At 43.4% G+C, this 27972-nt stretch overlaps 1 protein-coding gene across 7 annotated transcripts in view; it reads right to left on the bottom strand.

Moving 5' to 3' along the window:
* Positions 1-26535, bottom strand: part of LOC142743149 (plasma membrane calcium-transporting ATPase 4-like) — a 358269-nt gene extending 331734 nt beyond the window's left edge. For 2 of the 7 annotated variants that reach the window (XM_075853602.1, XM_075853601.1), the window contains exon 1: positions 26248-26534. The gene's annotated coding sequence lies outside the window, so the exon portion shown is untranslated. Of the gene's footprint in view, positions 96-2759; positions 2861-26247 lie in introns of all 7 variants that reach the window. The other 5 variants (XM_075853598.1, XM_075853597.1, XM_075853600.1 and 2 more) reach the window with 5 other exon arrangements.
* Between the last annotated feature and the right edge of the window lie 1437 nt (positions 26536-27972).

Here is a 27972-nt window from a genome sequence, read left to right as displayed (position 1 = left end):
TGCGAAGGGGTGTTAAAATCTACTCTTACTCCGCCTTCCGATTCCAGGATAGATGAAGGAGCTGTTTTGGGAGAATCGCAGGTGGATAGAAAATACTAGGGGAGAAAACATTTATTCAGAACACAAAACGGACGTTCACAACAAAAGAGCGAGATAAACAAACTGGATAATACATGCAGGGAGCATATAATAAAGGAAATGAGCCGTAAAAACAGGTGGGGAACAAAGTCTGAATATAGGTAACAGATATTAAAAAGGTATATAAAATTACAAAAACGATGTTGGAAAACCCCTTTAAGCCCTTAGCCACTTGCGGACCGCCCAGAGACTATAAACGTACGGGCGGTCCGCAAATAACTCTGCAGGGCCGCTCTAGACCGTCATGCAGAGTTATTCTTTTTTCCCCTCTGTGGCGGCATTGAGCTCCGTCAAACAGCTGTGTACAGGAATGATGGGGGTCATCTACAGGGAACTCCATCATCCCTGTATATAACCCCCATCATCCGTGTATACATCATTGGGGGGGGGGGGCATTCAGGCTAAACAAGAAATAAATGGGACGGGCATTAAGGACTGCATGGACATATAAGCTGCCTGAAACACCGGTATATAGAAGAAGTGCAGCGTGCTGAGCCGCTAACGGCTCCGCACAGACAGGCGCGAAGTGGTGACTTAATCGCGCCTGTATGCACTGAGCCGTGAATACAATGAATAGTAGACCAAGAAACTGGCATTGCCCTGCTCTACTATAAGATTCAACTGTATATGCCCCCACATAAACATGTACAGAAAATAGAATAAAAATAAATAAATACACTGGCAAAAAAGATTTTTTCACTACCTGGTTTTAATTCAGAATAAAAAAAAAAATATAGGTGATACCTTTTAACAAGAAAGGCAACCTTTAGTCTAAAAGCCTTTTTACACAGGCTGATGATCGGGGACACGAGCATTTATATGAACGCTCATTCCCGATCGTTGCCATGTGTGCACAGTGCATTGCTCCTTGTGAAAGGAGCAAACTAGAACCGATCAAGGAGCCAATGACATATTTTCCAGGATATGATTGGCCAGGAAAGGGGAATGTACAGTACAAACACTTCCCACAATAGGAGCACTTTTTCCCATGGAATCGAATCGTATTTCTGGCATAATGCCAAAAATACAACGCATGACTGCCGAGGCCTGCAGCAGTCACATGCTACGTACATGTAAACAACCACCAGAAAGTGCCACCGGAGCATCAGCGCTGCATTGCGAGGGGCAAGGATAGGGAAGTATCGCTTTTTTATTTCATTTCCAGCCCATACACAATTTTTTTTTTACAAATCTGATACACCCTTTAAGTATTTCACTATACGCGGAGTCATAGGTTAAAACTAATCTACATGTACATTATTTTTATTTTTTTTACAGTGGTAGACCGTTTGATTTGGCTATCCATTTGCTTCCTTTAGAAGGGACAGGGAAGGTGGAAAACAGGGCAGGTGAAAGAACATCTTTTACAAACAGGTGACATTAGCTATCCAACCGTGACCTCAAAGGCAACGCAAGAACATTGGAATGAGAGACAAGGAGGGAAAGCAAAGAGAGGCAACTTATTTAACAACAACTTGGTAGGAAAAGGAACATGCAATGTTAAATACTTCTGTGTCAAAAAAGACAAAAGTATTGTAGGTATGATACCTTTATTGGCTAACCATAAAAGTTCTATATGCAAGAATGAACAGATGAACAACTTGAGGAAAATTGCTGCTGATCTAAAACCTATAGTTAAAGAGGCTCTGTCACCAGATTATCAAATCCCTATCTCCTATTGCATGTGATCGGCGCTGCAATGTACATAACAGTAACGTTTTGTTTTGTTTTTTAAAAACGATAATTTTTGGCTAAGTTATGAGCAATTTTATATTTATGCAAATGAGCCTTTCTAATGGACAACTGGGCGTGTATTGTGTTTTTAGCAACTGGGCGTGTTTACTTCTTTCACTGCACAATCACACTGTGCTGTGGATCATGCTGGGCTGGAACAATGAGAAGTGTAGGACACTGATTGGTCAGCCTCATACACTCCCCTGTACAACACCCAGTTGGTAAAAAGTAAAAACACGCCCAGTTGTCCATTGAGAAACTCATTAGAAATAAATCTAAACTAGCTCATAACTTGCTAAAAAATGATGGTTTTTCAAAATAAAAACCACTGCTGTAATCTCCATTACAGCGCCAATCAGATTATGTAGGAGATAGGCCACTTAAAATCTGGTGACAGAGCCTCTTTAAGAGAGACAATAACCTGAAGGAAATATTGCCGGATTTACCACTCCTTGCATACAAACAGCCACTAAACCTAAGGCCTTGTTCACACTGAGGTTTTTTTACACACTTTGACGTGGCAACCCCGTCGGAAAATGCGCCAAAAACGCTTCCATTGATTTCAAATGGGAGTTGGAGGGGTTTTTTTTCCGCGATCAGTAAAACCGTGAAAAAACGCGGGAAAAAGCGACATGCCATATCTTCGGGCGTTTACGTCTCTGACCTCCCATTGAGGTCAATATATAGAGAAAGCATTTTTCGTGGAATTTAGGCAGATCAAAATCTGGCTCAAAATTACAGACAGAATTTTGAGGCAGAATTTTCAGCCTGCAAAAAACTCCCATGTGAACATACCCTAAGGAATCTCCTGTTCAGAACTTTTCTTTGCTGCAGTAGAAGTAGTAAGACTTGTAGCAACATCGTGTCATCAAACACCATCCACATACCAAACACGTAGAAGGACTATAAAATCACTGGCACGTTCTCCTGTACATCCTCCAATGTAGTGTACATGATCCTGTATACTAGGTGCATAGATAAAAGGAATCTACATTGGAGAAAACAAATCAAAAATTACAATCCAGGATGAATCCTCAGACTAACAATAAAACAGGAGGAGGTGGATACACCAGTGGGAACACGCTTCCCTGGACCAGACCACAGTTTGGCAGATTTAAAAGGTCCTAATACTGAGGTGTCATTTTAAGAAAGACAGAAAAAAAAATGTGGTTATTCAAGCTGATGATAAGATTCCAGTCATTGACACAAGGCCTCAATCTAACACAGGGGTCTTGAGCACGCGGCCCCTGGGGCGGTCATCAGTGGCCCGCGGGACACAGAGCCGCTAGTATCGGCTCTGCTCCGAGACTCTGGAATTCTCTGACATCGCTGTCCACATATGAACAGCGATGTCTGGGGCTTCCCCAGAGTCGGAGTCCAGTGCAGACCACTAGTACAGGCTCTGCTCCGGGACTCTGTGGAAATCCCTGACATCGATGTCCATATATGGACAGTGTGCAGGGTCTTCCCCAGAGCGGAGTCCCGGGCAGAGCGCTAGTATAGGCTCCGCTCCGGGACTCTGTGGAATTCCCTGACATCACTGTTCATACATCGACAATGATGTCAGGGGCTTCCTCAGAGCAGGAGTCCCAGTGATGTCAGGACCACAGCTGGAGTCCCAGGAAGAGCCTACTAGCGCTCTGCCGGGACTCCAGCTCTGGGGTTGCCCCTGACATCTCTGTCCATATATGGACAGTGATGTCAGGAGCAGAGCTGGAATCCCAGGCAGAGTGCTAGAAACGGCTCTGCTCCAGGACTCCAGCTCTGGGCAAGCCCCTGACATCACCGCGGCAGCATCCGCAGAGGGCACCGCGGCACTATCTAAAAAGGGGCTGCCCAATCTTGACGTGTGTCTGCCAAACGCTGCCAACTGAGCCGCCGGACTGCATTTAGCGACACTTAAACTGGATTGTTGAAATAAGCACGTGGAGAAATATCTCAAATTTTAAACCTAGCGGTATTATTATAGTAATGTAGTATTAATTTTATAGTAATGTAGTATTATTATAGTAATATAGTGTTCTAGTAGTTCAAATAAGTAATTTATTAACAATAATTTTGTGTTGTATCAAATTTGAAAGTAATGCGGCCCGTCAACTTCCCATTTTTTTCTATATGCGGCCCACTTACCCTGCCGAGTTTGAGACCCCTAATCTAACACCTGGATTTATGAGCCATTACATGGACATACTTCACATCCCCCATTAGACTGACTCCAGATACCTTAAAGAGGGCACTTATAATGTGGTGACAGAGCCTATCTCCTATATAAGGAGATGGGCGCTATAATGTAGGTGACAGCAGTGCTTTTTATTTAAAAAAAACGATCTATTTTTACCACTTTATTAGCGATTTTAGATTTATGCTAATGAGTTGCTTAATGCCCAAGTGGGCGTATTTTTACTTTAGACCAAGTGGGCGTTGTACAGGGGAGTGTATGACGCTGACCAATCAGCCTCATGCACTCCACTCCATTCATTTACTCAGCGCATAGGGATCCTGCTAGATCCTTATGTGCTGTCTTATACTAACACATTAACAATACTGAAGTGTTTAGACAGTGAATAGACATTCCACGGGATGTCTATTCACAATCTCTGCACTTCATTACTGTTTCTATGGTAGTTACAGCAGAGAAAGCGTGATCTCGTTGTAACCTGTCATTTACAGCGAGATCTCGCGAGATCACGCTTCCTCTGCTGTAACTACCACAGACAGAGTGACGAAGTGCAGAGGAAGCGTGATCTCGCGAGATCTCGCTGTAAATGACAGGTTACAACGAGATCACGCTTTCTCTGCTGTAACTACCATAGAAACAGTAATGAAGTGCAGAGATTGTGAATAGACATCCCGTGGAATGTCTATTCACTGTCTAAACACTTCAGTATTGTTAATGTGTTAGTATAAGGCCTCATTTACACGAACGTGATATACGTCCGTGCGACTCGCGTGCTTTTCACGCGGGTCGCACGGACCTATACAAGTCTATGGGGGCATGCAGACAGTCCGTGAGTTTTGCTCAGCGTGAGTGCGCTGAAAAAAACTCACGACATGTTCTAAAATTCTGCGTTTTTCGCGCATCACGCACCCATTGAAGTCAATGGGTGCGTGAAAACCACGCAGGTCGCACGGAAGCACTTCTGTGCGAACTGCGTGATTCGCACAAGAGCGGTCAAACTCTGAATGTAAACAGAAAAGCACCACGTGCTTTTCTGTTTACTAACATCCAAACGGAGTGTCTTAGAGATGAGTGAACCGTCTCAACCGAACTTCACCGGGTTCGGCCGAACTCGTTTTGACCGAACCCGGCAAAAAATGTTCCGGTACGCGACGTCAGGAGACAGTCACTGTCCAGGGTGCTGAAAGAGTTCAACTGGTTCAGCACCCTGGACAGTGACTTCCGATCACAATATACATGAACATGTAAAAAAAAAAAAAAAAAAGAAGTTCTGACTTACCGATAACTCCCGGCTTCTTCCTCCAGTCTGACCTCCCGGGATGACGATTAAGTCCAAGTGACAGCTCCAGCCAATCACAGGCCAAGCACAGGCTGCAGCGGTCACATGGACTTGAGCGTCATCCAGGGAGGTGGGGCCGGATGTCAAGAGAGGGACGCGTCACCAAGGCAACGGCTGGGAGACCGGACTGGAGGAAGCAGGAAGTTCTTCGTAAGTATGAACGTCTTTTTTTTATTCACAGGTTGATGTATATTGTGATCGGAATTCACTGTCGAGGGTGCTGAAAGAGTTACTGCCGATCAGTTAACTCTTTCAGCACCCTGGACAGTGACGGACGTCGACTAGCCTCATCTCTATGATGGCGGCTGCGCGAAAATCACGCAGCCGCGCATCATACACTGATGACACACGGAGCTGTCAAGTGCCTTTTGCGCACGCAAAACGCTGCGTTTTTTTGCGTGCGCAAAACACACACGCTCGTGTAAATCAGGCCTAAGACAGCACATAAGGATCTAGCATGATCCTTATGCGCTGAGTAAATGAATGGAGTGGAGTGCATGAGGCTGATTGGTCAGCGTCATACACTCCCCTGTGCAACGCCCACTTGGTCTAAAGTAAAAATACGCCCACTTGGGCATTAAGCAACTCATTAGCATAAATCTAAAATCGCTAATAAAGTGGTAAAAATAGATCGTTTTTTTAAATAAAAAGCACTGCTGTCACCTACATTATAGCGCCCATCTCCTTATGTAGGAGATAGGGCACTTATAATGTGGTGACAGAGCCTCTTTAACTCCTAAGTCATCACCCCTATGGAGTTCCAAAATGGAACCAATAAAAATTACAGCTCGTTCCACAAAAAACAAGCCCTCACAGAGCACCGTCAACGGAAAAATAACACGTTATGGCTCGCAAAACGCAATGATGCTAAATGACAGCCCAGACTCATGTTTTAGGTCCAGTAGAATTTCACTAAATACCCCACATAATCATTTGCTGGATCCCACAGGTGGATCCTGTAGATGCAGCGGAGATGAGGAAACTTTAGGGCCTTGTGCGGCTTATAGGGCTAGTGAAGAAGTCAAATATAAGGCAACACTGGAGCGCAGATATTTTGTATAATACCCAATAAACCGGCCTGTGCATAAAGGCTTGGTTCAAAGCGTACCACACCAATCCATGGATTATTCATTCTCCCCATTATTACATCATCCTATTATGTATGACCTGTTGCACTCCGCCCAGTTTACATATACCCTGATGTACTCCGCCCAGCTTACATATACCCTGATGTACTGCGCCCAGCTTACATATACCCTGATGTACTCCGCCCAGTTTACATATACCCTGATGTACCCCGCCCAGCTTACATATACCCCCACATTATAAGCGGAAATACCAGTAACACTAAGCAAAATCTGCACTTCAAAAGCCAAATGGTAGTCCAACTGAGCCTGGCAGTGTACCCAAACGTCAATTTATGACCACATATGGGGCAATACTGTATTCTGGGGAACCTTTTTATGGTATGTGTGTCTACGGTGGTACAAGCTGGGCACAACACATTGGGCACTGAAATGGCATATCTCTGGAAAACAGCACTTTTCAATCTGCAATATCTATAGTTTACTCATTTTTGCAAAACACTTGTGCGGTCAAAATGCTCACTACACCCCTAGATAAATTCTTTGAGGGATCTAGTTTCCAAAATGGGGTAATTTTTCTGGAGTACCACTGTACTGGTACTATAGCTCAATGCAACAGAGTGTCAAAAAACGAATCTTGTAAAATCTCCACTCCAAATACTAAATGGCACTCCTTCCCTTTTTCACTGCCCATTTGTAATAAAATCTATGAGACCCCTGTGGGGTCAAAATGCTCACTACCCCCCTAGATGAATTCCTCTAGGGGTGTAGTTTTCCAAATGGAGTCACTTTTGGGGGTTACCACTGTACTGGTACCTTAGGAGCTTTACAAATGAGACATGGTGCCGAGAAATTAATCCAGCAAAATCTGTACTGCAAAAGCTAAATGGTGTGCCTTCCCTTCTGAGCCCTGATGTGTATTCATACAGTGGTTTATTACCACATATGGGGTATTGCCGTACTCTGGAGAAGTTGCTTTGCAAATGTTACGGTGCTTTTTCTCCTTTATTTGATGAGAAAATGAAATGTTGGGCTTTTTTCTAAGTCATTTGCCTAACAGAGTCTGTGCGCTCTGAAAGCTTGCATATATATATATATTTTTTTTTTTCTCGTTAGCCGATAAAGGTATCATACCTACAATACTTTTGTATTTTTTGACACAAAAGTACTCAACATTGCATATTGTTTCGGATCTTAATTAATGGTGTGGTCGACTACGGTATTCATTCCGTCAAAACTACAGAACCCTTTAGTCAGGGTTTAGTTCTGACGGAAAGCTCCAGAACGGAACCCTGACACAGATGTTAACGAAGCCTTACAGCTTCCAGTCTGGTCCCAGAGGTGCCAGCCTACTAAGATGATGTTTTGTACCAGGTCACCACATTTTTTGCTGTTTTTACTTTCCCATTGAACTCAAAGGGGGAAAATTGGTAACAAACGCATAAACTAACATGCTATGTATTTAAAAATTTGCACAAACATTCTGCATCGTGGGGATGAGATTTGTTATCTCGAATGTGACCAACACTGCAATCTCAGGCACAGCAGCTATGGATGTGTACTCTCTGCACGTTGGCTATAAACTGAAACGGCTGCGGAAACAAATGCTGATTGGCAGGGGTGCCGGAAGTCACCCCCCGATCTGATGTTTATGACCCATCCTAAAAATAAGTCAACGATATAAAATTGACCAGAGAACCCCTTTAAGGGAAAGATAGAGGGAAGAGTCGCAAAGTTGTATTTACTGAAAACTGGCATGATCGTAGCATCTAGTGACCAGGTCTAAATGCAAACATTCATTTACGTGTTGTGGTCGTTGGTCAACTGTAGCAGAAGACCACATGCCTAGGCAAATCCCTGCAAATATTACTATAAGCCTTGGATGCTTGTTGTGTTTAACAGAAAACATGCCACAAGTTAAAAAAGAAAGACAAACCTATCAATTGAATTGACAGATTTACATTAAATTATAGTAGGAATGTGCCCTGAAGCACATGACAAACTGTACTCATCATTTGGTCTACCCTTTTTTCATATACAAACTCCCCTTTGTTCTTGCAAATATCCGTGGAATCACTGGTCTTCTATCAGCCACCAATACAAATATAATTAGGATCACCAGCATTAGCTCAGCTTTGGATGACCCGTTTTATCCTATCAGCAGAACAGCTCAGTGACATTCATCCGCTTATACGTATACACATGGATTTCAAGGGGATCAAAGAAACAGACCGCACACTCATGAGGATTTAGAACTAACAATATTACAATATTGTGCTCTACAAGATGTTCTCATAAGACAGTCTCTTGGAATCCCAACAAACTGCTGGATACAAATGGTGTCCCAACATGTGAATACATTAACCCCTTTAGGACACAGCCTGTTTTGGCCTTGTGGACACAGATGATTTTTTCAAATCTGACATGTGGGGTCCCAACAGAGGTTTCCGTATCCCCCCAACGGAAAGGCAAACAAAGTTACGATGCAGCTTTCCACAAAATTTAACTGAATGGTTTTGGAAACCTAGCGGTATGGTTTCTGTCTGTCGTCATTTTCACGGAATCACTAGCCCATTTTGAACTAGGTTTCCTCACCTAATCTGGCCCTTATCGGCAGCGTATGCGTCCTGTGTGAACATACGTTTTTAGTGGATTTTATTCAGCGTGTGGATGAGATTTTAAATCTCATCCACTCTGCTTATACTGTACACGGCAGATTTTCATCTGAACATACCCAGTGACGGATCATAAATTGTGTGTGCAGGACAATGTTAGTGGAGTTAATAAACGGACCTTTCAAATGTATTTTATTAGAGGTCCAGTCACATCCCTGCCTATGGGACAAAGGCGTGGCCGGGTACTGGCGTAAATCTGCGTGAAGATGCATGGATTGAAATATGTAAGGCACTGTACCCGGCCTGGACTAGCCTCTCACCAGCTGAAAGAAGGCGTAACGGTGAGTGTGTCATTGTTTTTTTAATTTGAACTTTTTTCCACAGGTTTTTTTTTATTTTTTATTTCAAGTATTTTTAAAACGAACTTCAATTTTGTCTTTGCAGATGAAGATGTGAACAAAAGGTAGAAGAGCATGCGGGATTGCTTCATGAAGGTGTGGAAGGCCGAGAGGAGTGGGGGCTCTCCATCGAAAAGACCAAAGGTCCCTCACCATGATGAGCTGCTGTTCATCTTGCCTAGCAGGGGACAACGGCCATAAGTATTGATGCCTATGTTTGAATTTTCCAAATTATTTTTACTATGTACTTAATGTTTATTTATTTTTTCACAGAACTGAAGGCAATTTTCAAGAGCCAGAAGCCCCTGCCACCCAAGATGAACAGAAGCAGATGGAGAGGAAACCCACTCATTCAACATCCACCCATCATGAAGCGGAGGGGGAAGAGCAACTGGCGGACACATGCAACTGAGGGAGGAGACACCTGTCTCCTCACCCTTGTCCGCCTCTAATCCTGGTGCCCCCCCTGTGGCCACCCAGGTCAGTGATCCCGCCCCCCCCCCTACCTGCACCTCTTCCACGCAGTGGCGTAGAAGGACCCCCGGGTAATGGACAGGCAATTGGATGGGGAGAGTGAGGCCATGTCCCTTATCCGGAGGGTGGACAGCGATGACAAATTTGAGTTCTTTGGGTACGCGTTGGCATCTTCCTGCCGTCAGATGCCAACGGAAAGGCAAGACAACTTTATTTCATACAGTCACGCCGTGGCGGCAGACTTCTCTAACGTCCCCACCCTGCCGGAACTGGGTGGACTTATCACCCAGTTCCGGCAGGCTTTAGGGCTCCATCTGGCCCAACTTTCTGGCGCGGTCTGCGCCGCCACCCAGAGCCAACTACTTCCCACTCCTGCTCTTACCCCGCTCCTCCCCTGCCCACGGCTGTTGCCCAATATTTTCATTCCTTTTTCCCATACCACCCTACCAGCAGTGGGCCACAGCCTACTGGCTCTAACCCCCACCCCCTCCTCATTACTACAATTTTTAGTTTAGCTCTGGGTAGAGGTGGACATGTTTTTTTTGTTTGGCAGACATTACTAAAATAGGGGTAAATTATGGTGGGTGGGTAATAAGGGATCCGTTGATTGTTTTTCTTTTGTTTTGTAATCATTTTTTTATTATTTCGGTGCATTGTGTGTGTATTTTTTTTTCCGTTAATTTTGTTGGGGGTTTTCCCACGAGAGACATTTATGACACATCCACAGGATTATGTCATAAATGTCAGGTGGGGGTCCCAGAGCTGGGACACACATTTGTCTTCAGAACAGGACCCCCTAAACCCCGTTCAGCCGCTGTGTTGCAGATGAATGTTAATTTTCGTCCATGAAAAAGGTAATATGGTCAGGAGTTACGTAAGCAACATAACTTACTGAGCTACGCTGTTTACGTAAGTCTCATAGAAGTTAATGGTAGTTACGGAAACAGCGTAAAACACATGGTACGCTGCTTCTGTAACTGCCATTCACGATTATTGGAGTTACAGAAACTGCGTAGCTCAACGAGTTAGGCTGTTTACGTAACGCACGACCATAAAACCTTTTTCATGTTTGGAAAACACCTTATTCAACAGCTGAACGGTGTTTAAGGGCCCCGTTCTTGAGAAAGGTGTGGGTCCCAGAAGTGAGACCCGCATCTATGACATATCTAGTGGATAGGTCATAAATGTCCCTCATGGGAATACCCCTTTAAGGGATACAAATCCCATTAGCGTAAATCCACTCTATTTAGGAATCGTGCACATCTGCGTTGGGGTCCCGTTCTGTCGGAGGTTTCCGTCAGAACGGGACCCTGAGCAGATACAAACTGACACTACAGTTCTGTGGTTGCGGAAATGTACCTAAGGCTTTGTTCACATCTGAGCAGACACAAACAGAAACCAGAGGTTTCCTTCTCCATTACCATTGATTTCAATGGTGACAGGGCCGATGTCCGTGGTTTACGTTTGCGCACCGAAAGCGTCGTTTGGCCAGAAGCAATAGCGTAGTCGACCACGCTTTTGCTTCCGGCAAAACGACTGATCCGGTGCACAAAAGAGGCAAACGTAAACCACGGGCATCGGCTCCGTCACCATTGAAATCAATGGTAATGGAGAAGGAAACCTCTGGTTTCCGTCCATGTCAGTTTGTGTCTGCTCAGATGTGAACAAAGCCTTCGGTACATTTCCGCAACCACAGAACTGTAGTGTCCTTGTCAGACTTGAACAGAAAATACTTGGCTTGACCATGACACTATACCTTATATGGCTGTAATAATGGACCTGTTTTATGAAGGCCTAATCCTAGTTTAATTTGTAATCTGTAGTGAACAGCTAAGTGACTATTTGTTGATAACATTTCAGATTACAAATTAAAAATCAAAGCGTAGCTAAAGTTTTAAATGCTTCTGACATGTCGTAGTGTCATGTCTAAAGTTTTGATTGGTGGGGTCCGAGCACGGAGAACCGCTCCAATCGCTTAAACAAAGAAGATGAAGTACTCGTGTGAGCACTCATCCGCTTCTTGTCTGTTTGGCCTTTTCTGGAAATCCAATGTATTGGAGTACGGGCTCATAGACTTTTTATTGAGCCCGTCTTCAGATACATTGATTTCCGTAAAAAGCCAAACATAAATGAAGCGGCTGAGCGCTGACAGAAGCGCATCAGCTGCTTAGTTTTACTGATTGATGGGGTTTTAGTGCTCGGACCCCCACTAATCAAAACTTCGGCAATGTCACTATGACATGTCAGAGGTTTGTTCAATATGAATTATGCAACCACATGAAATTCACACATAGCCATAGATCGTTGATAGTTTGTCCACACGTAGCGTAATTGCAGCGTATTTTGCGTCCAGAATTGTGGATGGAAACTACGCAGCTGAATACAGTAGCAGCAAAGTGGATGATATTCAACAAATCTCATCCACACACTGCACAAAAATTCAAAGCAGAACTTGACATGCAGGGTCTAATTTTTGGCCCGCAGCACGTCAATTCCTGCTGCGGAAAGTGGACTGAATTTGAGCGTTCTTTGAGCAGAGGAAAGTCTGCTACAATTGCCGAACAAATTCCATTACATGTGGACAAGCCCTTCATTCAAACTTAAAAAGGAAAAAAACACAACACATATATTGAAAAAGAAATTACATTTTATTAAAGGTTACAAGGCCTTTAAATTAAAGCCAAAATAACAATGTAACACAAAGCCTGCAGACGAAAGTTGCTAGCAGGCTGGTTGGGACCTGTGGGGAGAACCATCAGTCCTGGACAGGCTACTCTTCACTGAGACATGAAAATTGCCAGGGCACAGCACCGTCGGGACTCAAAGTTGTCCCCAAAGGCATCTCTCACCTGTACAGCACGGTTGGATGCACGGCCAAAAAAACAATTGCCAGGTAGATCACTAAAAGCGGCCTGTTGCTCCATGCCCATGTCCAAACTGTCAAAGTCTCAAGCATAGTTGTGGAGCATACAGGCAGCTTTAATGACCATGTCAACTGTGCCTGGATACAACTGCATTTCACATGTTCAGACCCTCCACTTACTACTCATGATCCCAAAGGTGCACTCCACGAAGCGTCGTGCCCGGCTCAGCCTCATGTTGAAGACTCTTTTCCGGGCATCAAGTCCCCTCCGTGGATATGGGCGCAGCAGGTTGGTCATCAGCGGAAAAGCCTCATCCCCTACCATGACTAAAGGGAATGGATGCATGGTACCCGAAAGAGGTCTTGGAGGGGGCAGAGTCACCTTATCTACCAGCACTCGCTGGCCAAATGTCGATGTCAGCAGCGCCCGGGAATCCCCAGTACAGCCATAGGCGCCGACTTAGATAGCAAAAAACTTATACGAGGCATCAGCCACCGCCATCAGGACCACAGAAAAGTACTTCTTGTAATTGAAGTAATGTGATCCTGAGTGGGGTGGCTGCTGCACACGTATGTGCTTCCTGTCGACGGTGCCTATGCAGTTTGGTAAATTGGCCACAGACTGAAAGCCTGCTGCTGCCTGCAACCAAGTCTCCTGGGTCGGACTGGGCATCGAGATGGGCTGTAAGTGCTGCCAGATCACGTCGCATGTACTCCTCACAACTCCGGAGATGGTAGATTTACCAACCCGGAATTGGAGGTGCAGAGATGCGCAACTCTCCCCAGTTGCCAAAAATCTGAAAGAGAGAAAGAGAATAAAATTAGTACAAGGAGCTATCACGTATATACATGCCTATCTTGACCACACCCACTAATATCAGAAATTTTGTAGATGGTCAAGAAGGCCGTGTGCCCCATAGCAGCTGATATGGTTGGCGCTGTGATAGTTACAACCCCGCTAACGGCCTGGATGCAGTGGATGCTATAAATCATGACATCTAGTGGTTAAATGGACAGGATCATAGTTCTCTCTGCTCACATTTTTGTACAGTTGCAAGTACAAAAAATAAAACCACTCACCATTGTATTTCTGCATACAGATGTCCAATGTGTCCCCTCTGTGGCCGCAGTTCATTAATGGGGTGTACCCAATAACGACGGTGCCGTTCTCTCAGTTGTTCTTCCTCCTGTGAAAAATGAAGTGTTGAACAGAAATTAATGCTTTGTCTAAATTTTGCTAATACAGTGTATAAAAAGTATTGGGCAAAACTTACCTGACGCAACCTACGCTGACGCACAACGATGATCACCACCTTCATGAGGAGGCGCATCTCACGCCCCCTCACCTTTATTCTAGGCTGTGGTACGGCCCCACTGCTGCGCTGTTCTGGATTTTGGTCCATCTTTTGCAGATTCTCCTTCCTCTAGCACTACGGTGCATAAAATGGCGCCTAGGAGGAGGATGGATGGAGTTTTCATAGCCCTCTTGGGAAGTACAGCCTTCTAGAGGGATGTCTTAAAAAAACGCGTAAAAAAAAACGCATCTTTTGCAAAAAACGCTCGCAAAAAAAAACGGACCCGATTTTACAGGCAGAATTTCCGCAAAAAACACTGTGAACCCAGCCTCAGAATTTCCCTTGCCAAGGTACTACATAATCTGTAGTAATAATAATAATAATCTTTATTTATATAGCACCAACATATGCCGCAGCACTTTACAATTCAGAGGGAACGTGTACAAACAATATCAGACATTACATAGTGACAAAACTAATTACCAATTCAAAACCATAGAGGTGGGGGCCAGGAGACAGGGGAGACAATCTATGAGGAAAAAGAAGTGACAAAAAGTGTAAAAAGTGCCTGTTCATTACAATGGTCCAGCCATCTTTTATAAACAAAGTACAGTATTTTTCAAACTATAAGACGCACCCAGGTTTTAGACAGAAAACAGGCAAAAATTTAATAAAAAAAAAATTGTTCTGTTTCACCATAAGAGCCATAACTTTTATATTTTTTCATCGTTTGAGCGGTGTGAGGGCTTATTATTGGCTCCATTTTTTTGGTACGTACGATTTTTTTATCACTTTTCATTTCATTTTTTTAGCACTAAGGTGACTAAAAAACAAACATTCTGGGGCTTTATATTTTTTTTTTACGCCGTTCACCGTGCTAGTCAAATAATGCTATATTGTAATATTTCGGACTTTTACAGACGCAGCGATACCAGTTTTTTTTTTACATTGTGCTTGGGGAAAAAAAATTAAAAAAAAAAGTTTATTTTTTCACTTTTAATAGATTTTTACACTACTGAAAATTGGCGTAACTCCCATAGTAGTGAATGGCAGTTACAGAAGCAGCGTAACATGCTACGCTGTTTCCGTAACTACTATTCAGTTCCTTGGAAGCTACGGAAACAGCGTAGCTCAGCGAGTTACGCCATTTCCATAACTCGACCATTTAATCTGTTTTCGTAACTACCAAGTTCCGGAAACAGCGTAGCTCGCAGTTTATTTTGTCCCTCAATATTGCCGTATGAGGGCTTATTTTTTGTGGGACAATTCGTAGATTTTCACAGAATCATGTATTATACCATATGAAGTGGGAAACCGCAAAAAAATATTTGTGGGTTGGAATAGGGGGGAAAAAAAAAAGTGATTTCTAAATATTTTTTTTGGGGGGGGGGGGGGGGGGTTGTTTTTACGGCGTTCACCTTGTGGTAAAAACGGCAAGTTAACTTCATTATACCAGTCAATACGATTAGAGCGCTACCAAATTTATGTTTTTTTTACGTTTTACTACTTCTACAAGGAAAAAAAAACTCATTGTTAAACATAAAATTTGAGTTTTGTCATTTTAAAAACAGAGAAAGAAAATTTGGGGAATTCAAGCAGACGATAAGATTACAGTCATTGACACAAGGACTCAATCGAACACCTGGATTTATGAGCCACTACATGGACACACATCACATCCCCCATCAGACTGACTACAGATCCCTTATCTCCTAAGTCATCACCCCTATAACCTCAGTTTTATTGCCCCGGCTTATCGTAATGATGGATCACCTCATGTACTAATTGTCTTTGTGTAACATCTTAAAGAGGCTCTGTCACCAGATTATAAATGCCCTATGTCCTACATAATCTGATCGGCTCTGTAATGTAGATAACAGTGGTTTTTACTTTGAAAACCGATAATTTTTGAGTAAGTTATGAACAATTTTAGATTTATGTAAATTAGTTTCGTAATGCCCAACTGGGCGTTTTTTCACTTTTGACCAAGTGGGCGTTGTAAAGAGAAGTGTATGACTCTGACCAGTGTCATACACTTCTCTTCATTCATGTCCATTTGTACTCACAGCACAGCGTGATCTCGCGAGTGTGAGCAAGTCCCATAGAAACTTTACTGAAGTGTTGGGAGTGTGAATAGACATCGCATCCTGGCTGGAGGCAATGTCTATTCACTCTCAAGACACTTCAGTAAAGTTAATGTGGGTGTATGTGACAGCACAGCGTGATCTCGCGAGATCACACTGTGCTGTGAGTACAAATGGACATGAATGGAGAGAAGTGTAAGACGCTGATTGGTCATAACTTGCTCAAAAATTATCGTTTTTTTTTTAAAATAAAAACCACTGTTATCTACATTACAGCGCCTATCAGACTAGGTAGGGGATAGGGCATTTATAAACTGGTGACAGAGCCGCTTTAAATGTTGTGCTTTTTCTAAGTCATTCATTTGTAAACTTGCCTGAAGAAGGGGCTTGTGTGCTCTGAAACCTTGCATTTATAAATTTTTATGGTTAGCCAATAAAGGTATCATACTTACTATACTTTTGTCTTTTTTGACACAAAAGGATTTAACATGTCACCATATTCTGAGAGCCATAACTTAATTTTCCGTTGATTGAGCAGTATGAGGGCTTTTTTTTTGCGGGGCAAGCTGTAGTTTCTATTTGTACCATTTTGGGTTACAGGAGTCTTTTTCATCACTTTTATTAAACTTTTTTGTGGGAGATGAACGGACTAAAAAAAACAAAACAGTAATTCTGGCCGTTTTATTTTTTACAGCGTTCACTCTGCGGACTAATTAATAACATATTGTAATAGTTCAGACTTTTACGGACGTGTCGATACCAGTTATGTTTACTTTTTATCTTTTTTACATTGTGCTTGTTTTATTTTAAAAAAAAAAAGAAAATGTTATTTTACAGTTTTTTTTAACTTGTCCCTCCTGTGCAGCGATTGGCTGCTGTGGTCACGTGGGATGCAACGTCATCGCAGGAGGCCAGACTGGACAAAGAAAAACTTCTGGGTATGTTTTTTTTTCTTTTTCCATAGTTCCGATTTTTGCGGCGTAATCGCTGCAAATACGCTGTTAAAGTCACAACACTTGGCTTTCTGTTACGGGATTTGCATCCCCATTCAAGTCAATGGGGAAAACGCACAACAGAAAATCAACAAAAATGCAGCATACATTAACATGCTGCAGAATTAAATTTCGCACCGCAGGTCAATATATTACTGTTTTTTTCACAGCGTGGGCATGAAATTTTCTAAATCTCATCCACTTCGCAGCTACTGTAAAAGCTGCAGAATTTCCACACACAATTCTGTTGCAACACGCGTCGCATGGACCTATGGCTAGTCTATGGGGCCGTGCAGACTGTCAGTGATTTTTGCGCAGCGTGTATCCGCTGCGTAAAACTCACGACAGGTCCTATATTTCTGCGTTTTTCGCGCATAACGCACCCATTGAAGTCAATGGGTGCGTGAAAATCACGCGCACCACAAGGAAGCACTTGCGTGGGACACGAGTTATTCGCGCAACAGCAGTCAAAAGTATGTTTGGAAACAGAAAAGCACCACTGTGATGACTCACAGAGCTGTTAAGTGCCTTTTGCGCACGCAAGACGCCGCGTTTTTTGCGTGCGCAAAAACGCACACGCTCGTGTAAATCCGCCCATAGAGAGTGCACACAGGTTGGATACGCTGCCTAAACATACACAGTATAGCCGTCCTGGAACCCACAGGGAATTCTGCCTGAAAAACTGCACCAAACGCAGGAACACTACTAGGGGAATTTTTTTTTTAAAAAGTTGATAGTCACACAGTTCTCCGTTGTCAAGCGACTGTTCTGATTGCAGCTCGGCCTCCTGGGAAGAAGCTGCAGTCCATGTGACCGTCGCAGCCTTTAACTCCTTCCCGACATTTGTCGTAAGTATACGTCATGGAAAGCCAGTGCTTCCCGCAAAATGTTGTATACTTACAACAAATGTTTGGCACCAGCTCAGAAGCTGAGCCAGTGCCATAATTGCCGGATCTCAGCTGTATCTTACAGTTGACATCCGGCTGTAATGGCGGGGACCGAAAATAGCTTTGATCTCCGCCATTAACCCCTTCAATGCAGCGTTCAAACGTGATCGCTACATTGAAGGTGTTTGCAGCTCATCGGAACCCCAGCAATGAAATTGCCGGGGTTCCGGTGGCTGCAATTGCAACCGGAGGCCTAATACTGGCCTCCTGGTCTGCCTAGCACGGAAGCCGGTCAAGATCCGCTCGGCGGCGGAGCCTGATCGGCTTCCGTAGCCGCCGGAAAGATGGCGCCGGCTCAGGAGCTGATCCGGCGTCATCAGCGGTGGAAGTCAGCTGTATGTTACAGCTGACATCCACCTGTAATGGCAGGAACCGGAGCTAGCTCCGATCCCTGCCATTAACCCCTTCGATGCAGCAATCGAAAGTGATTGCTGCATCGTAGCGGTTACTAGCAGATCGCCAGCCCTGACAGGCAATCAGGACTGGCGACTGCTGCTATGGCAACAGGAGACACAATGGCCTCCTGCTCTGCCATTACGGAAGTCGATTAGGCCCCGCCGGGAGGTGAAGCCTTATCGGCTTGCTGTCAGTGAATAACTGACAGATCTAATACATTGCACTACGTAGGTAGTGCAATGTAATAGAAAAAAAAAAAACATCAGACAGTTGGAACTTCAAGTCCCCTAGTGGGGCTTGAAAAAAAGTGTAAAAAAAAGTGAAAAAAAAATAAGCTTGAAAACAATAAAAGTTTCAAGTAATAAAATAAAACACAATCACCCTTTTTCCCTTATCAAGTCCTTTATTATTGAAAAAAAATAATAAACCATACGTATTTGGTATCGCCGCGACCATAACGACCTGCAGTATCAAAATATTATATATTGCACGCGGTGAACTGTATATATAAAAAAAAAAAAAAAAAAAAAAACTTTACCAGAGTTTGTGTTTTTTGGTTACTTTGCCCTACAAATATTGGAATAAAAAGTGATCAAAAAGTCACATGTATCCAAAAATGGTACCTATAAAAACTATAGCTTGTCTCGCAAAAAACAAGCCCTCATACAGCTCCGTCGACAAAAAAGTTAAAAAGTTATGGTTCTCACAACTTGGCGACAGAAAAAATACATTCTTTTTCCAAAAGTAATTTTATTGTGCAAAAAGTTGTAAAACATAAAAAAGTGCTATAAATTAGGTATCGCTGGAATCATACTGACCCGCAGAATAACGTGAACATGTAGTTTATAACGCATGGTGAACGCTGTATAAAAAAAAACTATGGCAGATTTGCGTTTTTTTGTTTACCTGGCTTCCCAAAAAGTAGGATAAAAGGTGATCAAAAAAAAAAAAAATCACATGTACCCCAAAATAGTAACAATAATAACTACAGCTCGTCCCGCAAAAAAAAGCCCTCATACCACTACGTCTATGAAAAAATAAAATTACTTAAGGCTCCAATAACTCAGGAAATAAAAATATGCAGTTGTGCCGGCCCGAGGGGAACATTTCTTCTGTTTCAAGAGGTGATTTATCAAGGACCTAAAATTAGGGAACCAGGAAGGGGAGGGCCCAAACATATCTGCTGGAAGGGTGCCCGTACTATACCAGGACAACACTTTCCAAGCAAAATTCCCCAAACAGCAAAGGTGCGGAGTGTGGACCAAAAGGGGCATAAGAAAGGATGCCATATATCAGTGCGACACCGGCCTGTGCAGAAAGAATTGTGTCACAGCGTAACACACATCTATGGATCATTTTATTGTTTTTTTACCCCATTATTATACCACCTGACTATGCCCCTTATATACTCCGCCCGGCTTACATGTACCCCCACATTATAAATGGAAACACCAGCAATAATCAAACAAATCTACTACCAAACAAAATCCGCTCTCCAAAAGGCAAATGGCGCTCCCTCCGCTCTGAACCCTACAATGTGTCCAAACAGCCGTTTCCTTCCACATATATGGCATCGTCATACCCGGGAGGACCCTTTCAACAATTTTTGGGGTGTGTGTCTCCAGTGGCATAAGCTGGGTATGACAAATTTGTCACTGAAATGGCATATCTAGGGAAAACTATACATTTTTAATTTGCACCATCTGCAGCACATTCATTTATGGAAAAGACCTGTGGGGTGAAAATGCTCACTACACCCCTTAATAAATGCCTTGAGGGGTGTAGTTTCCAAATGGGGTCACTTCTCAGGGGTTTCCTTTTATTATTTCAGATCTGAGCGTCTGCAGGTGTGAACCAATTCTTTGTAAATAGCCAAATTAGGCCTCAATTTTACATGGTACGCTTTCACTCCTGAGCTTGGTCGAATGTCCAGGCAAAAGATTAGTGCCCCATGTAGGGTGTTTCTAAAACCAGGAAACACTGCATAATAATTAGAGAGCTGTCTTGTTATGGTGGCACAAGCTGGGCACCACATATTGGCATATCTATGGAAAAAATACCATTTTCACTCTGCAACATCGAGTGCACACTAATTTCTACATAACATCTGCAGGGTTAAAATGCTCACTACACCCCTAGGTAAATGCATTGAGGGGTGTAGTTTCCAAAATTGGGTCACTTCTGGGGGGTTTCCACTGTTTTGGGCCCACAGGCGCCCAAAAACCAATCCAGCAACATCTGCACTCCAAATGGCGCTCCTTCCCTTCTGAGCCCTGCCGTGTGCCCAAACAGCAGTTTATGACCACATATGGGGTATTTCCGTACTCGGGAGAAATTGCTTTACAAATGTTGGGTTCTTTTTTTCCTTTATTTGTTGCGAAAATAAAACATTTTGAGCTAAAGCTACATCTTATTGAAGAAAAAGGATTGTTGTTGTTTTCACTGCCCAATTCTAATAAATTCTAATTCAATTCAAAATGCTCAGTACACCCCTAGATTAATTCCTCAAGAGGTGTGGTTTCCTAAATGGAGTCACTTTTTGGGCGTTTTCATTGTTTTGTCCCCTCAGGGGCTCTGCAAATGTGACCTGGCCTCCGCAAGCCATTCCTGCTAAACGTGATCTCCAAAAGCCAAATAGCGCTCTTTCCCTTCTAAGCCCTGCCGTATGTCCAAACAGTCGGTTGTTACCACATGTGGGGTATTGTTTTACTTGGGAGAAATTGCTTTACAGATTTTGCGGTGCTTTTTCTTTGCGGTGTTTAGTCCTTGTGGAAATGAGAAAAAAAAAAAAACCTACATTTTCTTTGGAAAAATGTAGAGTTTAATTTTCACAGCCTACTTCCAATAATTTCTGTAAAAAACCTGTGCGGTCAAAATGCTCACTGTACCCCTAGATAATTTCCTTGAGGTGTGTCGTTTCCCAAATGGGGTCACTTGTGGGGGGATTTTCACTGTTTTGGCACCGCAAGAGCCCTTCAAACCTGACATGGTGCCTAAAATATATTCTAATAAAAATAAGGCCCCAAAATCCTCTAGGTGCTCCTTTGCTTCTGAGGCCGGTGCTTTAGTCCAGTAGCACGCTACGGCCACATGTGGGATATTTCCAAAAACTGCAGAACCTGGGCAATAAATATTGAGTTGCATTTCTCCGGTAAAACCTTCTGTGTTATAAAAAAAATAAATTGTATTATAAATTTATTTCTGCAAAAAAATATGAAACGTGTAAATTTCACCTCTACATTGCTTTAATTCCTGTGAAATGTCTAAAGGGTTAAGACATTTTCTAAATGCTGTTTTGAATACTTTGAGGGGTGACGTTTTTAAAATGGGGTGACTTTTTGAGGGTTTCTAATATATAAGACCCTCAAAGCCACTTCACAAGTGAACTGGCCCCTGTAAAAATATCCTTTTGATATTTTCTTGAAAATGTGAGAAATTGCTGCTAAAGTTCAAAGCCTTGTAACGTCCTAGAAAAATAAAAAAGCGATGCCAATCTAAAGTAGACATATGGGGGATATTAATTACATTTTTGTGTGTTATAACTGCCTGTCTTAGGGTATGTGCACACACACTAATTACGTCCGTAATTGACGGACGTATTTCGGTCGCAAGTACTGGACCGAACACAGTGCAGGGAGCCGGGCTCCTAGCATGATACTTATGTACGATGCTAGGAGTCCCTGCCTCGCTGCAGGACAACTGTCCCGTACTGTAATCATGTTTTCAGTACGGGACAGTTGTCATGCAGCGAGGCAGGGACTCCTAGCATCGTACATAACTATGATGCTAGGAGCCCGGCTCCCTGCACGGTGTTCGGTCCGGTACTTGCGGCCGAAATACGTCCGTCAATTACGGACGTAATTAGTGTGTGTGCACATACCCTCACAAGCAGATACATTTAAATTGAGAAAAATGCTAATTTTTGCAATTTTTCACTAAACTTTGGTGTTTTTCACAATTAAATACTGAACATATCGAGCAAATTTTGCCAGTAACTTAAAGTCCAATGTGTCACGAGAAAACAGTCTAAGAATCGCTTGGATAGGTAAAAGCATTCCGGAGTTATTACCACATAAAGTGAAACATGTCAGATTTGAAAAATGAGGCTCTGTCAGGAAGGTCAAAAGTGGCCAAAGAGGGAAGGGGTTAATTAGCTACAGCAGTCACACGGGATGAAACGTCATCCCAGGAGGCCGCGCTGCACTCGGAACAGAGGATTGCGTCACTCCGATGATGCCCGGGGGTAAGCATGTGTTTTTTTATTATTTAAACCAATTTTTGTGGCGGAATCGCAGCTTTTCAGCTGCAAAAAAAAAAAAATCACAACATTTGCCTATTTGTGTTGAGTTTTACCTCCACATTAGACTAAATGGAGAAAATCCGCAACAGAAGAGCAATGATTCCATAGAATAAATTGACATGTAGTGTTTACGCAACGTTTTAACATACCGTAAAAGTAGGACTAGGCAATTTTGACAAATAAATAAAATCTATGTTTTTTTTAACCCTATGAGTGATTTTGGATTTAAAGAGGCTATGTCTCCACATTATAAGTGCCCTCTTACATAATGAGATTGGCGTTGTAATGTAGGTAACAGCAGTGTTTTTTATTTAGAAACACTATCTATTTTCACCAAGTTATGAGCGATTTTAGCTTTATGCTAATGACTTTCTTAATGCCCAACTGGGCGTGTTTTTACTTTTGACCAAGTGGGCGTTGTGGAGAGAAGTGCATGACGATGACAAATCAGCGTCATATACTTTTCTCCATTCATGTAATCAGCACATAGTGATCCTGCATTGTTCACTATGTGCTGTCACATACACCCACATTGACGTTACTGCAGTGTCTTGACAGTGAATAGATATCACCTCCAGCCAGGACAGGATGTCTATTCACAATCCCGACACTTCGATAACGTTTGTATCGGACTTACAGCACAGCAAGCGTAATTTCGCGGTAAGCGATCATTTACAGCGTGATCTCGCGAGATTACGCTTGCTGTGCTTCAAGATCCACATGTGTGATTCTGTTTGTTGGACCCTGTATCGAAGTCTAAGGTAGGCTTAGATACAGGGTCCAGCAGACAGTAATCTTATACAGTATAAGATTACTGTCTGCTGGGGCCCTGCATCTAAGCCTGCCACATGGTAGGCTTAAAAGTGGTTGTCCAGTCCCTGAAATTTGATGGCCTATCCTCAGGATATGCCATCAATAGCTGATGAGTCGGGCTCCGACTCCCAGGACCCCTGCCAATCAGCTGTTTTGAAGGCGGTGCGGAGCTCATACGACTGCTGCTTCCCCTTCATTTCCCTTACTTGCTCACACTGTGAATCGCTGACACGTCCGTGTCGGTGATTCAGTGTGAGAAAGTGACCGGAAGGGGAAGTAGAGCTCTGCACCCCTTTCAAAACAGCTGATTGGCGGGGGTCCAGGGAGTCAGACCCCAACTGATCAGCTCCAGACAGTAATATTAACACACAGACAGTAGTATCAATCTTACCCTCCTCTTCGGCCGCAGCGGACATCCTGACTCCATCCAGGGTCGGGACGCGGTGAGCAGCGCATAGCGCTGTGACGTCAGGACCGCCGCTGTGCTCCGGAAGGAAGAATGTAAGTACTGTCAGTTACTATTGTAACGGGGGCCCGTGTAGTTTATTACGTAGGCCCCAGTTACTATAGTAACATTTCATAGATGTCGTTCGGGGTCCCCATGTCCCCCTGGCTTCGGGGCCCGGTCGCAATTGCGACGCCTATAGTTACGCCACTGAGTACTTACCTAGTCAATCCCTTGCCGATACAGCTCAAATGCTCTGGTGGTTCAAGGATAGTCTTTGTTTACAGGCTGCCAGCAATGACGTGATGAAGCGAAAAGTGCCCGATACAGCTAACCACTGACCTGAGCGGTCACGTACTAGCCTCACCACTGAGCGCCATCGCTAACAGCCTGTAAACAAAGACTGCAAGAGTATTGCCGCCGGATCGAAGGGGTTTTAAAGAAGAGAGTACTGATGGTTATGTTATTTTATATTGTTATGTAAATAGGTTGGGATTTACTGCTATATGGCACTGCTTACTACCCCAATCAGATTACATGACAACTCAAATAACACCAGCACTGCAGAATTCAATTGCTTATAAAATTGGTAATATATTAAAGGGGTTGTCAAGTTTAGAAAACTCTTTTCATATACCCTATTAGGGAACTCGGAGTTATAAGAAGAGGTTCGATTGTTCAGGATCCTGATCTCTTGGCCAGAGTGTAGAGCAGTTACAAAGAGTGTCTCACTCCGAAGGATCTGTCCTATATTACAGGCAAACCATCGATATAAATGCGCACTGTGTAATGCATAAATTGTACCTATACTTTCAAAAACGTTTGACATGTCATAGCGACAAGTCAAATGGTTTGAACAGTGGTGGTCTGAGCACCGAAACCCCACCGATCGCTAAAACAAAGCAGCAAAAGTGCTCCGTAAGCTCTGTGCCGCTACGTTTCTGCTCGACTTTCCTCTGAAAGCCGAGTGAGTAGCGTACACTCATAGACTTTCTATTGAGTCCATACACCACTCGCTAAGCTTTCTGAGGAAAGCCGAGCAGTAACAAAGTGGCACAGAGCTTACCGAGCGCTTCTGTCGCTTTGTTTTAGCGATTGATGGCTCGGACCACCAATCAAAGCATCTGACACGTCAAACGTTTTTTTGAAAGTATAGGTACACCTTCATTTTCCCTGTGGAGGTGCTGCAGGGAGATTAAGAATTTACTGCCAGGTTTCCCCCACAGATTACACTTGATTCATGGGGGGTCCCATCAGTTTGGATATGCTATGATCTGCTTATTTTAAATGGGCCCTTCTAACAAGTAGAGATCGCCCAAAGACTGTACAACAAGTGCCCTACTTTTAAAATGACAAGTGTCTTAACATCACAACTTTAGATTTTTGGCCTGGCTTCAATATTTCAACCATTATGGACAAAAATCCTGACCATACCTCAACATGTCTGTACTACTCAAATGCATACACAGAAAGCAACAGATAACAGAACACACAAAAACTACTGTATATGGAAAGCTGAAGCAAGTTTTCCACTGGGAATCAGATCTTGTGGCAGGGAAACCCCAAGCTTTCCGGAGGCTGCCACCAAGAAGTCAGTGTGGATAACACAGAGAAGAAAAAAAAAAGGGGGGGGGGGGGGGAGCTCTCAACTATGCGACACCAAAAGGCATCCTATGAAGGATGGGACTATACGGTTACAGTGGGCTACCCTGCCATGTGCACATGAAGGGGAAACCATAATAGAGTACATATAGAAACATAGTGAGTGTACACACATTTACATACAGAGCACAGTGATGCAATACAGAATATGTATACACACCTAGTATCTGTGGAATGAATAGTAAAGCTACAGCGGATACTAGACCAATGAGGAGCACGCCCATACAAGCACACATTAACCAACGGCAGTTCGACAGTGTCACAAGCTGCTGGCAATAGAAGTTGATAAGGACAAGATATGCAAGTTCTCTTATCGCATTGAGCATCATGGTGCAACACAGTGCAGCGGAGTTTCAGGTGAAGCAGAATTCCACCAGGACTGGTACCAGTCTTGGCACATTAGCTGTACAGTGCAGCATATATGCACAGACACCCCTGACAGCACATGGAGACAAACAGCAACAACTACACACCCTGTTGCCACTTACCGTAATTGCCCAAGCAACAGGATCTCGGCACAGCGTGGGGGTCATAAGCCGAAACACTGAGGGGTCTATTTGGCTTCTGGGTACGGGAAATCCTGTGGGATGGTGAGCGTCACAGACACCAGCTCTTCACTCACCGGGCGTCAACAGCTCGGGATCAGTCTCAGGAAGGCACTGCCCAGCCCGTGGGTGGTGCCTAGGCAACAGAATGGGCGGGAAGCTGCGTCGACAAGGCCGTCTCAAAAATATCCTTCCTAGTTTGGATTTAAGGTAGTCTTGGGGAACTACAGTCTGTTGCAGTCTACAGACGTGTGAGATGGCAGCACTGCAGTCTGTATACCTAGGAGCCTCAGCATGCAGAGTAGAGTGTTGTACTGGTTGAATGCAGCTTATACCATGCGGATTGATGGATTCACACGCTGCAGATTTTCTTACAGAAATTTCTGCCTTTAAAATCACTTTCATTCATATGAATGGGGTTGTTTCTGCAGCAGTTGCACCAATTTATGCAAGCGCCATTCAGATGAAGGCCTTGTTCACACAGTGCAGATTCATGCAAAATTTTCACTGTGAATAAGGCAGAATGGAACTAATTTTCAGTCGCAAACATTTCTGCTACAAAATTTGCAGCACGTGAATCCACCTTACGCTACATTACGTGGCCGAGCAAGTCCTCGAGTGTCGCCAATGGGGTACATCTATCAAATACTTTGCAAACGAAAAACAAGACATTTAATTTGGTGCAACTCACAATTAGGGTTCCACGATGCATTGAGATATCGATACTATGTGCGCGCGGTCAGCATTATGTGATGCGGCCGCCGCACTAAAGACATAACATGACGGGCGCACTGCAAAACACCCCCATGTTCTGAGTTCAGTGTAGGTGCCGTCGTTCGTTAGTGCAGCACCGGCCGCATTACCTCATGCTGATAGTGCGCGCACATTTGTCAGGAGCAGGGCAATGGCTGTTTTACACACCCACAGCCCCGCTCTAATGGCGGAGATCAGAGAAACCTCTGATCTGACTATTCCCTTGAATGCTGTGATCAAAGCTGACAGCAGCATTCAAGGGGAAAATAAGAAGAGGGATGCCCCTTGAATCGGGTCACAGGGAATCCCTGTGACACAATCGAGGAACAAACCATATATGGGCAGACAGCCCAGGGTCCATTGAAGGACCCCAGAGCTGTCTGGCATATATTTCCTGTTGTTAGGGCATACTTGGGTATGTACTAACAACTGCCTGTGTACTATCCGTACACAGGCTAATGTACTGCCATATAATTTTTAAAAAATCTGACGTGTCAATTTATGTGGTAATAACTTTGGAATGCTTTTATGTATCCAAGCGATTCTGAGATCGTTTTCTCATGACACAATGTACTTTATGTTAGTGGTAAAATTTGGTCCATATATACAGTATTTATTTGTGAAAAACACTAAAATTCTGAGAATTTCTAAATTGAAGTGTATTTGCTTGCAAGTCAGATAGTAATGCCACACAAAATAGTTACTAGTAAACATTTACCATATGTCTACTTTATCCTGGCATCGTTTTTTAAAAGTCCTTTTATTTTTCTAGGACATTACAAGGCTTAGAACTTTAGCAGCAATTTCTCACATTTTCAAGAAAATTTCAAAAGGCTATTTTTTCCTAGACCAGTTCAGTTCTGAAGTGGCTTTGAGGGCCTTATATATTAAAAAGTCCCCATAAATCACCCCATG

The sequence above is a fragment of the Rhinoderma darwinii genome, chromosome 2, assembly GCF_050947455.1.
Source record: "Rhinoderma darwinii isolate aRhiDar2 chromosome 2, aRhiDar2.hap1, whole genome shotgun sequence".
Taxonomy (NCBI): Eukaryota; Metazoa; Chordata; class Amphibia; order Anura; family Rhinodermatidae; genus Rhinoderma; species Rhinoderma darwinii.
This window is presented reverse-complemented; position numbering and strand designations above follow the sequence as displayed.